Below are 13,968 nucleotides of genomic sequence, written 5' to 3' on the forward strand. Positions count from 1 at the left end.
TTTCTTTTTATAATTTTAATATTGGGGGATAAGCAGAGTAAGCAGTGCTTGGGGCTTAGTCCTATTTTTTTAAATTTAATTTTATTTTTATAAAGTTGTTCACAGTAGTTCATTACAGATAATATTCAAACGCCAATTCCACCACTGTGTAACTTCCCACCACCATAAGAGGAAAGTGTGTGAAGATTGTTTTATTTCATCCTGGAGCCATTTAAGCCCTTGTATAAGAGATTGTAAACATAAATGTTAAACCCAAACATATGTGTGCTACTTTTTATACATCAGTGTGCTAGAGTACAAGAGGTTGTGTGCTATTCCAGGACATTCTGTGTTGTTCACTTCTGGGAGCTTTATTTCATAGTCTCTACATCTTGGCTCTTGATGAGATTATATGGCATCATGGCTCTTGATGAGATTATATGGCATCAGAGGCTGTTTGTGGGTGTGACTGCCAAGCTACTGGAAAACTGAGGAGCTGGGGGGAGGAGGCCCAGTACCCTTCCAAGCGAGCTTGGAGATCTCAGTCACAGGCCCCATGTACCTAGGTTTTTCTGCAGGTTCTCCCAGAGGTGAGGTTCATCCTAGTCTGTGGAGAGGGGCCTTGAGCATAGCTGCGGATGGGTTCTGGAGGTTTTCAGTTGCCAGGGTTCTGGGCATTGGAGGGGGACAGGAGGAACTCAGCCCAACCCCCCTCCGGTGAAGACAGCCTGGTATGAGGTCAGGATGTTCTCGCTTACTCCTCCTCTCTTTGAGCTCAGGGATCACTCATGACAGGGCTTAAGAGGACCTCAGGGGTTCTAGGGACCAAATCCGGGTTGGCCATGTGCAAGGCAGGCACCCTACCCGCTGTACTATCTCTGCAGGTACTACTAGACTTAAATTTTAACTGGATATCTTAGGACGAGTGAAGTTAACACGTAAAATTATCTGTCATACACTAGAATGTGGGTATGACATATCTTTTAGTAAAACTGTTTCACATTGAAGGGTGTATTTTATCCACATTTTAAAAAAACCCTAAGTGTTTTTATGGGTGAATATTAGTGGGAATGATTAAATAAGGATATGATGAGAGAAATTTGTCACTACAGACAATAAACAAGCGCTGTATATGTGATCTCAGAGAAAGAACAATTATTCATGCTTAAACTCAGTACAAATACTTATTCTTAATGGACTGTTGTTTAATAAGAGGAGGATTGAGACTTTGAACCCTGGAATCCCTGAATTTGAATCTCATCTTCAGTTTCCAATTGTTCTCCAAATCCCAGATCCAGAAATAATTAACCTTGTGGATTTGTGTAAACTGAGTAACCATTCTGGTGTATTGGCTCCTCATTTGTAAAATAGGGCTATACCTTTATGGGTGTATCATAAGAATTATGTAAGATAATAATCATGAAGTAGCTTATTTCAGACCTGCCACTGAGTATAAATTAAATTGTGAATAGAGGAAGGCTTTCTTGTCCATGTTCTACTTCAGGAGAACCCTCTTTTAATGAGTGCTTCATTTAATTGAGACTTCACATGTATTAAGAAGTGAAAAATATGTGATTAAGACATGATACACTTTTCGAGAGGCATATCTCTTTAGGCCCCATGAAAAAATGTTATAAATATAAAATTTAAGGCTCTTTCACTTTTCCCCTATACTAATTGATGATGTTGCTATGTATTTTTTTTTAAATTTCATCATTTTGATTAGATACTGCTTTAACATGTCAAACACTGCTCTGTATTTGACACATTAGACTTCAGTTATTCTTATTTATGAAATAGGATTTTACACTTGTCAAGACTAAACACATTCAATTTAAATAAGCAGGCCTGCGTCCCAGGAAAGATATCAGAGAAGATGCATTAACTGTGTTCTATGAAACCGAGTTGGCAGTTTTGTGACACTGAAAAGTGACATTCAGGCCATAGTTTGTAGCACTGGGGAGCCGTGTATTAGGCTTGTGCACACTCACCTGTTTGGCCAGAGCTTGGTCTTTCCATCTTTCATATTTTCTCATGCAGAGTGAGAAGACAATTTGCTCATTAACCTTCCTCGTGGAATGAACATTTCAGGAAAGGAACAGCTTTTAATTTTGCTCACAGAACATACATTATATATTAGTTATGTGCAATAACTTAGTAAGAACTTAAAATAAATCCAGTTAAATTATACTTTTGGGTTTTTATTTGTTGCAGGTTTTAGAATGAAATCTGATGGCATCAAGGGAATCCTCCTGACTTGGTAGTCCAGGGTCATTCCAGACAGTATTTACAGGGTCATGTGTTGCTGAGAATGGCACCAAGGGTTCTCACCTATAGAACTGGGGCTCCAGCCATTTGAGCTATCTGCACAGCCTAGATTATGCTTTCTTGGCACACATATTAAATGTTAGTTTAGTAAGTTGAGTATATCTTTTTTTTTCTACCAGAGTGATCTTCATAAAATTGTAATTGTTATGTATCAAATTAAAATAAAGAAGAAAAACATAGTCAAATGTGTGATTTGAGAAAAAGGTTTGAGTGGAATAAATTCTTCCCTTTGGTCTCCAAATGCAAAAAAAAAACAAAAAACCCTAGGGTAACCTGAAATGTTGGGGAAGAACAGAAAATATATAGAATGTTGTCTCTGTTATCGCCTTTGAAGCTCAAATTTTATCTCTAATATCTCGGTTGATCTTTTTGCTATGATGAAACTTATGCATATTTCTATATCACTTGATAATCATGGAGTTTCCTTGTTTTTTAAGTTATTTGGGAATAGAGAGGATTAAATTAAATTGTTTTTTTATTAAAAAAGTACAGCTACTAATGTCATTCCTCTTTTGAATGGAATGATAACTGACCACTCTGATGTTTAGAAGCTTAATTTAGGAGATGCAGTTTTGTTAACCCATTTACCTTTAAACTGTATTGTTTCAATGAAATACTTTAATTGCCGATTTTTTGTACTTGGTAAATGCCTAGTCAGGCCATCACTCAAAACCAGACAACTCTTTGTATTTGTTAGAATAAAAGGCGTCCTTAATATGCTTTGAAGTTACATATTCTTTGACGTTACATAACGTCTTTGACATTACATATTGATGGTTTTCTAAGTGAAACGACAGCGCTTAAGGCATTTATGAACTAGGATGAGGTTGGTTTGCAAGTGATAGGAAATTCAAAACACTAGCATCTACTGATTATAATTTTATTCTGTATCTTAGGGAAAAATCATCCAGAAGAATGCAGTCACAGGGTGGTTAAGAAAGTTTTGTGAAGGATTGAGTTTGCCCTTGTTAGTTTGCCCTCCGCCATCCTCCAAACAGTCTCTGTCTAGAATTGTTAGGGAGCACATGCGCCATCCTCTTGGACAACATCTCATTGTAGACGCAGGCCACTAAATTTTATCTCATCTGATACAGTTTAATAATCACGTTACCTAAATGATCATGATTGTTTATATGTAGCTAGTGCATACTGGGTATTTTAAGTTCTAAGAGTTTGTGACATTCTAAAATTAGAATTATTGCATTTTTTTCAAGTAGTAGTAGCACTGTCTTCCCATTGTTCATTGATTTGCTTGAGCGGGCACCAGTATTGTTTCCATTGTGAGACTCGTTGTTACTGTTTTTGGCATATCAAATTTGCCATGGGAGCTTGCCAGGCTCTGCTGTGCGGGTGGGATACTCTCAGTAGCTTGCCAGGGTCTCCGAGAGGGATGGAGAAATTGAACCTGGGTTCGCCGCATGCAAGGCAAACACCCTACCCACTGTGCTATCATTCCAAGTAGTAGTAAGCTACTCATTTCCAGTATCTAGAAAAGACTGTGTTTGATTCCATTTATTGCTAGTAGCACTGTCTGTAGCACTGTCCTTCCGTTGTTCATCGATTTGCTTGAGCGGGCCCAGTAACCATCTCTATTGTGAGACATGTTGTTACTATGTTTGGGATATCAAATATGTCATGGGTAGCTTGCCAGGCTCTGCTGCGCAGGCGAGGTACTTTCGGTAACTTGCTGGGCTTTCCAAGAGGGGTATAGGAATAGAACTCAGTTGACTGCGTTGGCCGATTGCAAGGCAAATGCCCTACCTGCTGTGCTATCGCTGCAGCCCTTATTGCTGTTATATTTGATATTTTGTCTTATATTTTATTATATTTATTATTAGACAGGAGCAATAGCACAGTGGTAGGGCATTTGCCTTGCACATGGCCAACCAGGTTCGATTCTTCCACCCCTCTCAGAGAGCCTGGCAAGCTACCGAAAGTATCCTGGCCACATGGCAGAACCTGGCAAGCTACCGTGATGTATTCAATATGCCAAAGTCAGTGACAACAAATTTTACAGTGGAGACGTTACTGATGCCTGCTGAGCAAATCGATGAATAATGGGAGGACAGTGCTTCAGTGCTACAGTGCTATATTTTATTAAGCAAGATTTCGGAATATTTAAATGAATAAGAGTTTTAGATGATATCGTCACTTCTGTTTGATGAAAGAAATAAAGATTTATTTCTTCAAATGTCCTATTATAAACAGTCTAAAACTAGTTTAAATTTAGGATAAACAAATAGAAGAATTGGAGAGATAATACAGAAGGCAGTGTATTTGGGCTCTATGTGGCTTTCTGAGGTGTAATCCCTGTTCTCCCACATGGTCCCCTGAGACCAGTCAGGAGTGATCCTTGTGCACAGAGCTAAGTGTAAGCCCAGAACATTTCCAGGTGTGGCCGAGAATCAAAGAAGGAGGAGACAAGCAGGAGCATAACAGGAAGCAAAGGAGGAAGAAAAAGAGAAGGAAGAAGAGAAGAAGAGAAGAAAACTACCATGTCATCTTTCAGTTTTTGAATAGGAAACTTGAATTAATGTAAACTTAGTTCAAACAAAATCAAATATATAAAGTCAAATATGACTCAAACTATTTCTCATTAATTCTAGTTGAGAAATTTTCAATGCATAAATTCCTTGGGGGAAAATATCTTAGTAATATTCTTACTAATGTTAAAGTATAATCAAATTTTACAAAAGATTCTGTTTAAGACAGACATAATATTATTGTTGGCAACACAGTCATAAAGGTTACAAATTATTCTGTGAAAAATTTACTTTTAACTCTTGAATTACCTGCAGTTTTCCAATTCCTGAGTTCCTGGAAGTAGATGTACTATTATGAAATATTTCCCAATGCTACAATCACAGTTCTAAGTTGTCTAATTTTTTTTATGTTCCAAAAACACTTTGTATTTTCTCATTTTGTTTTCATGCCTTTGTTACTGAAGATTTCCTCTGCTATAAAAAGTAGAACGTACTTATTCTATATGACTTGCTAGGTTTGGGGAAGGGGAAATCTAAGAATATTAATGTTAATTTAAATGGACAAACTTCTGATCATTCCCACATTCATCCCCACTAGTATCATTTAAAATTATATCAGAGAATATTTCTACCCTCAGAAAGTGGAGAAAACCAGTACTGATAGATTAAAATGCAATAATTTTGAATTTTCATAAATATCCCTTGTTTTGGGCTTGAGCAATAGCACAGAAGGTAAGGCATTTGCCATGCACAGGAGCGACCTGAGTTTGATTCCTCTGCCCCTCTCGGAGAGCCCGGCAACTACCGCTTGCATAGCAAAGCCTGGCAAGCTACCTGGGACGTATTCGGTATGCCAAAAACAATAACAACATGGGTGCCTGCTCGAGCAAATTGATGAACAATGAGAGGAGAGTGTTACCCCTTGTTTTGTCTGGAATGTCGATCTTTTTTTTTTTTTAATGAAAATTAAGTAAATGATACTATATTTTTTTTCACTTTTTTTAAAATTTATTTATTTATTGAATCACTGTGGGAAAGGTTACAAAGCTTTCAGGTTTAGATCTCAGTCATGCAAATATCAAACACATTTCCCTTTACCAAAACTTATTTTTTACCATGAAGAACCCCAATAAGACCCTACCCCCCACCCCTCCCAGTCCCTGTGAGGCAGATGAATTCTAGTTAACACTCTATCTGCTTTGATTAGATTCATTGTTTCATTAAAAGATTCACCACTATTATTTAGAGTTTACCCCCCCCCCCCCCCAAATCAGACATGCTGAAAAAGCATTGTGAAGTGATTTGCTTTCTACAGCTGGGTTCAAGAATTAAATGTTGGTTTTGGATTTCTGCTATTTTACTTATTGACCCTGGAAGTATTTCTACTGAAAGTCAGATAGTTAAGAAATTGGTTTCTGTGCTCTGGAGTCGTGGCCGTGCTGGAGAGCCGCTTGTGGGGGGCAACTGGTGACCTCGGTAGGGCGTGAAGGGCGGACCGAAACGCCCCCCTTCCCATGAGGTTTTAGTCGCCCCCACATCCCCGGCTCATACCTGCTGTCCACAAGGCTCCCATGCGGCCGCCATCTTTCTTTCCAGGGAGGAAAGGACGAATGGGGCAACACCCTTTCCCCTCTGGGCAGACATGATGGCCTGGATTAACGCATAGTCCTTTCACTTTTCTGCTCCAAGCTGCTGGGTTCTGCATTAAGTCCTTGTGCTTCTGGGGCTGTGGCCGTGCTGTAGAGCCGCTCATGGGGGGCAACTGGTGACCTCAGTAGGGCGTGAAGGACGGACAGGAACGCCCCCCTTCCCATGAAGTTTTAGTCGCCCCCACACCCCCGGCTCATAAATGCTGTCCACAAGGCTCCCATGCGGCCACCATCCTTCTTTCCAGAGAAGAGAGGGCGAATGGGGCAACACCCTTTCCCCTCTGGGCAGACATGATGGCCTGGATTAACGCATAGTCCTTTCACTTTTCTGCTACAAGCTGCTGGGTTCTGCATTAAGTCCTTGTGCTTCTGGGGCTGTGGCCGTGCTGGAGAGCCGCTCGTGGGGGGCAACTGGTGACCTCGGTAGGGCGTGAAGGACGGACAGGAACGCCCCCCTTCCCATGAGGTTTTAGTCGCCCCCACACCCCCGGCTCATACCTGCTGTCCACAAGGCTCCCATGTGGCCACCATCCTTCTTTCCAGAGAAGAGAGGGCGAATGGGGCAACACCCTTTCCTCTCTGGGCAGACATGATGGCCTGGATTAACGCATAGTCCGTTCACTTTTCTGCTACAAGCTGCTGGGTTCTGCATTAAGTCCTTGTGTTTCTGGGGCTGTGGCCGTGCTCCAAACTTAACTCTGATTTTCAGGGAGAAACGTTGGGTGGTTTACTTCCCATTGATCACTTTGTATATAGAGAGATGTCGCGGTTTTGAGGAAAAGTCCTAGTTCCCGCATACTCGAGCTGTGCTTGTAGAGGCTTCTGGTCACTGGGGTTCCATCTGGGGGAGGCGGGATGCGGTACCTACCCCATCTGGGACTTCCCGATGATCTCGGCTCTTTTTGGAACCTGTTTTTTTCTTTTTCTCCGGGAGCTGTGGGTCCCGCCCTCCATGTGGCCCTTCTCTTCCGGCTGTATGCTGTAAAGATGGCCTAAATGATACTATATTTTTATTGTATAATTATTTAACCTTTCTAGTTTCCTTTGTTTCCTCCTTTCTTTGCATATTTTTGGCTGTGATATAAATGTCTTATTTCTGAAGAAATATACTTAATACACATGAAATAGTAAATGTACTTTCTTAGCCTAAGTTCTGTTGACACTTTCACCTTTTAACTCTTTGCTGTGGGAGGCAGTCTTCTGATATATCTGTATTTAATAGCACCTTGGCATCTAACACTATATGCCTGTAGCAGTCATATACATTGTAACAGTCATCAGTGTCCTCAGACATAGTCAAAAAAGTTCTGTGGGGGACCAATTCATACCATGGTTGAGAAACCTGGTGGTAGTTAAATAAGGAAATGTTCTCTTGTTCTCTGAGGATGTTTAGTATCTACCAGGGGGTTTAATCTCTATTTACATTTCATGTTTACATTTAACTATGACTGATGCACTGTTTGTGCCTGATAAAATTTTATTTGTCAAGTGCACAGATTATTGTGGTTTATAAGAAATGTTCTGTGGAATTGTTTGTTAGGGAAGACAGCAGTGAAGATAGGCCAAATTTTCACAGGGAAAGACATTCTACATATTCAATGGTAATTTGCAGAATGCATGGTTAAAATCAAATTTTAAATGATTAAAATTATTTGGGGTTGGGGTGTTGCAATATCTGATAGGCATTTGCCTTGCATGCTGCTGTCCCAAGTTTAATTCCCAGCACTTTATGTAATACTCGTGAGTGCAGAGCCAGGAGTAAGCCCTGAGCATAACTAGATTTTCAAAACCAAACAAAAATAAAGGATTAAAATAATGTAACAAAAAAGAATTGTTCTGTTTTTTATTGAAACTAAGTAATTTTCTAAAATTTAGATGTTAGAGTGAATAAAAGTGTGTATGTGCAGATGTATTTTCTTCCTTTGACAAAACAAGTATTTGTTTTTCTCTTTCTGCACTTTGTTTGCATCTTTACTGACAGCTGAGTTTTAGTATTTGTTCATAAAAGATAAATCACAGAAGGAAAATTTCGAGAAGTCAAATATTTTCTTCTATTAAAACATATTATAATATTCCACCATTGTATAGATATGTCATCATGCCATTTACAATTTATTGATCAGTACCATTTTTACAATTTCTTCACTCAAACACACTTTAACTTTACATTAATGTGAACTTTATAAAATTCACTTCCCTTAATTATAAGGCAATGTTGCATGCATATATAAATTGTTTTTCATTAGACTCGGATTAATATAAAACACATTCTATATTATAATGTGTTCATGTTTTTATTACGTGTAGACCCCAGAAGATGTTATTGATATTTTCGGTTGGTAAATAGTATCATAAGTTTTAGAAAGTCATAGAAAATTCTTTGGTATGAACTGTTATAATATACAGTGATGTTTACAGACAACAGTAAAATCAGACAGCTGAACTTGCATTATAGCAGACCTTACCATAATTATTGCTGTATGAAGGGTTTCTATTCTCCTGTCTTATCATTAGTAAGATAACGGTTTCTACAAATGTGGACAACAGCAGTAAAGAAGCTTTGTTGTTGCAGTGCTAAAACTGATTCAAATTTATCCTAGACTGCTAGGTAGAAATTTTATTCCATTTAGAAAGTCAATGTCAGTTACTGTAATAGAAAATCTGGAGAGATTTAGAGCAAGAGGAAACATGATCAAGTATGCATATATATAACTAGATGAAGTTATGTTATCTCTTTTGCTTCTAGAAGGAGCTTTGCAATGTAGTTTCAGAAAAATGATAGTCAAATTCAAGCTTTGCTCTTATTAACCATTGACACAGTCTCTGTGTACCCCTTTTTTCTTCTTTAACTGGGGGTCTGTTAACACATTTTACTGCAGGCTAGCTGCTGCTTACTTTGCTAATGTGAAAGTAACTGCCAATGTCTAAGACTTGAAGGAATTTCCTACGTCCACTGGTTGGGATAATGAATTGGTCCTCCCTAGAGGACCAATCTATCTCTAGAACAGTAAATTTTCAAATCACTCTTTTTTATGAGTTGTCTCCCAATAGAGAGGACATTCATGAGTAAGTGCATATTCATCTCATGTTAGCAGCATGCATATGAAGTCAGAATTGATGCTCAATTAAATTCTTGGTCTGTGAGAAATAATCACAATAACTACATTACTTGAACTTACTCTCTGGTTAACTTTTTTTTTGTGTGTGTAATATAGAGGATGATACTGTCCTTATGCCAAAAAAAAAAAATCATGATATATAATCCTTGAAATGCACCTTTGTATCACTCCATACAACTATATTCTTCTTAAGGATAGGGCAGGCTGGACAGGATTGTTGCAATGTGATTATATAATTTAGCACCCTCTGGCCAGCTCCCATTGTGTCTTATGAATTGAAATATGACCGGAATGCAAGAATATACCACATCAGCAATGGGGACCCAGTTAAGTCAAGGAGTATACCAGTTTTCAATGTTTCTGCGTTTTAGGTACTTAGAGAGATGTACCAGTTTTCAATGTTTCTGCGTTTTAGGTACTTAGAGAGATGTGCTCAGCCCCTTAAATTCTCTCTAGCCCAACAGCATCCTTGCCCTTTAGAGATGTAATTATCTGGAGACTAATTAGTGAACTGTTTCAGTTATTTAGGTGAAAGAAAAGATAAAATTTGTCCTGACAGGGCCATAAAGAGGAATCTTGAGGGACAGAGTAAAGAATCATAGCAAGTGAGAGTTAGTAGGCATTGGACTATTAAACACAGACATGAGAATAAGTAAAACTTATTCAGTGAGAAGTTTTACAACATATAAAACAGAGATATAATGATAGTGATAATTAGGTTCCTGATATTAGCAATTCGTTCAGATTGCTGAGAAACTTTTTCCTTCTTACTCATTTCATTTTTTGCACATTTGTTTTTTGGGTTTTTTTTTTGTTGTTGTTGTTGCCTTTTTGTTTTTGTATTTGTTTTTCATTTGTTTATAAGTCACACTTAGCAGGGCTCAGGACTTACTCCTGGTTGTGCGCAGAGGGATCATTCCTAGTGAGATTGGGGGACTATATGGGGTGCCAGAGATCAAACCTAGGTTGGCCACATGCAAGGTAAGCACCTTACTGCTATACTATCACTCCACTCTTCCCACACACATACCCCCCATTTTGTATTGAATAGGAAGTGCAGTTTTCAGTTTTGCATCTGTGGATTTTGAAATTCCAATAAGCACCGAAACTCACAAAATTCATCCTTTGGAAGGAAATCTGGAGGTTAGGAGAAATATGGTTATTTCAGAATTGAGAATAGTCAGCATGTACTGAATGAAGTGCATGTGTATGTGTTGGCATGCAGGGATGGAAAATGAAGACGTGAAAAAGCCAGTCTTGTCAAACAAGTGTATGGGGAGAGGCTAGAGGGTTGGGGCCACACCCAGACATGTTCAGGTGCTATTCCTGACTCTGCTTAGGAGTCACCTCTGCTGCTCTCGTTGGACATAAGTGGTTCTAGGAATTCAAACCTGGATGGGCCTAAGGAATACATACACGATAAGTGCCTTACTTCCTACACTTCCTGCTCTTCCAGCCTAAACATCAGCTTAAGTAATGTAACTGGGTGCACAATATACTTCTTCATTCTCTGTACAGAAAGAATAGAAATAAAGAAAACTGGCTTTCCAGAAGCCATGGAATAGAATGTCAGGATGAACTCAGTCTTCAGTTGAGTTGATTGTTTACAGAGTAGAATGTATTATTTTGGAGGGGGAGGGGTGCTTGACAATGAGTAGAAATTTGATGATTATAACATTTTAGGAAAATACTAGGGATTACAGGCTACCCGGAATTTAGAGATAAGTTGAGTCACTGGACATGTACCACAAACATTCTTGATGGAAATCTCCTTTGAAAATGACCAGAATATTTATAGGCAGATGCAGAATTGAGTCAAGGTTATAATGTTTTTCTGCTTAATGCTGTGTGCTATATGAATCTTTTTGTATTTTTAAAGAAGGAAAAACTAATTGGGAAAGTGATTGATGTTACAGAGATGAAGGTTTGCTCTTGGAAGAATTTTAATTCTTCAGGATGATAGAATAGGATTAAATACCTGAATGACATTTCTCCTCTGTGCCCAGTAGCCATGTAACAAAGACGAAAATCTTTATCCGAATGTCTGTGGAAAGTGACAAACACACAGTTTGGGTTACAGATGAAATGAAATAATGTATAGCAGCTTAGTTAACTTTGAAGGATAAATATATGATTTAATATATAAACATTATGTGTACTTGATATATAATAGATATGTATGTATATAAGGGCTGGAGCCATAGCACAGTGGTAGGGCGTTTGCCTTACAAGCGGTCAACATGGCCGACCCAAGTTCGATTCCTCTGCCCCTCTCAGAGAGCCCAGCAAGCTACCGAGAATATCTCGCCCACACTGCAGAGCCTGGCAAGCTACCCGTGACATATTCGATATGCCAAACACAGTAACAAGTCTCATGATGGAGACGTTACTGGGCCCGCTTGAGCAAATCAATGAACAATGGGAGGAACGTGACCCGTGACCCCCATGTGTGTATATAATATATCTATATATAAGTTTTTGAAATATGAATGTAAGTATTCTTTTCTTTTATCAAGTTTACATGCTTTTAACGACAAAATTCTCACAAACCTTTGAATACTGCAGGTATCTTTGTTCTTCTTTATGGCTAGCAACTGAAATGTATTCTCATCAGCTTAATATTCTCATATCTAGTTGGCCCATGTCTTGGTTAATATGGAGCAAAAGATACAACCAGGACAGGAACAGGTTTTAACAAAAAAAAAAAAAAAAAAAAAACAAACAGCTCACTCCTTGTCCTGAACACTGTCTTTCACACTTGCTGATCTGGAGAATCTGTGGGCTTGAGCAATTTGGCTCAGTTGAGAAGTCAGGTGTTTGGGTGTTTCTGGTCCTGGACAGTGATTATATTGATTCTTACTCTTCCTAAGAGGTCAGCCTCGCTAACACATGTTCAGAAAATTGTTGTACAGTCCAGCCTGGGCTGAGAGAGCATTGAATTCTCAGTGACCAAACTTTAGCTCCTGTGGGTTCTATGCATGATTTGAATGTGGGGCTTGGGTCATCTTCAGAAATCTCCGACAGCTTCCTGAGTCTGGTTCTGGAATAGAGTTTCTCTTAGGAAGCTCTGAAGCAAGGCTAGAACTACATGCTAAGGCCACAGCCACAGGGGCAAATGTCTATATATGGATAAGTATCTATGCAATTGATATAAACATGTTTCAGAAGTGGAATTTTTTAGTTTTCAACAAATATTAGAAATGATGAGGTCAAAATATGCTGTTGATGCAAGTGAGTATAGTTTCTTTTCAAGGTGATTTACATAGATATTTTCCCAAGGATCCCATTAAATGTCACTGTCACTGTCCTCTCATTGTTCATCGATTTGCTCAAGCGGGCCAGTAATGTCTCCATTGTTGTTAGCTGTTTTTACTGTGTTTGGCATATAGAATACGTCACTGGTAGCTTGCCAGGCTTTGCTGTGCGGGCGAGATATTCTTGGTAGTTTGCCAGGCTCTCAGAGAGGGACGGAAGAATTGAACCCAGGTCGGTCAGGTCAGCTGCGTGCAAGACAAACGCCCTACTGCTATGCTATTGCTCCAGCCCATTAAATAGTATATGAATATTTGAAAATACAGATTGATAATTGTTCATTTTTTTAATCAGTGGCCTTCTCATTTTGTAACCTCGTATTTTATCAGCCTTTCAAGACATCAGCAGCTCACAAGTTAAAACTGCAATTTGAGGTTGATAACAGCAGTACTCAGGCTCAAGAGAGGTGCCAAATGTCTGTCAGAAGTTTGCTGATTACAGGAGAACAGAGGGCAAAAAAAGCCAAAAGCTTTTTGTGAGGGTTTTTCAGCTTAGTTCAATTCTGTGACAGAAAATTTTTGTAGACATGATTATAATTGTTTTTTATTTTGGGGTATGAAGGCAGAACCTTGAATGGTTGCAAAAGTCCTTGTGACCATCTTAAGAACCTCATAGAAAGGTTAGTAGAGTCTGAAGATCTGTAGAAAAAAGTCAGTCTATAAACAGTGGAATAAAATCTGCTACGTGTTCAAAATTCAAACTTTTAGACCAAATTGAAATAATCTGAAAATAAGAATATGAATAGCTTTTAGTTTTGATATCTGATTAAATTCTAGTCCTTTGGTTGTCTGGTTTGGGGTTTGGGACCATTCACAGAAATATTTTGAAGTCACTCCTGATAGTACTGACGGGACTGTGTAGTGCTGGGTATTGAACCTGGCCCTCCCATCTGCAGAAGATGGGCACTGACCATTTAGTCATCACCCCAGTCCTAAATTATGATACTTCTTTGTTCTTTGGGAGTGGGGTTGGAGGTTGAACCACACCTAGAGGTGTTCAGGGCTTTCTCTGACTCTTTAACTATGGATCACTCTAGGGGTGCTTGAGAGACCAACATTTTGAGGTGCTAGGATTTAAATTGTGTCAACTGCATGAAGG

General features: G+C 38.9%; 1 protein-coding gene across 1 annotated transcript in view; it reads left to right on the forward strand.

The window, feature by feature from the left end:
• Positions 1-13,968, forward strand: part of TMTC2 (transmembrane O-mannosyltransferase targeting cadherins 2) — a 473,463-nt gene that overhangs the window by 302,074 nt on the left and 157,421 nt on the right. The window lies entirely within an intron of this gene.

The sequence above is a fragment of the Sorex fumeus genome, unplaced genomic scaffold, assembly GCF_029834395.1.
Source record: "Sorex fumeus unplaced genomic scaffold, SorFum_2.1 ptg000003l, whole genome shotgun sequence".
Taxonomy (NCBI): Eukaryota; Metazoa; Chordata; class Mammalia; order Eulipotyphla; family Soricidae; genus Sorex; species Sorex fumeus.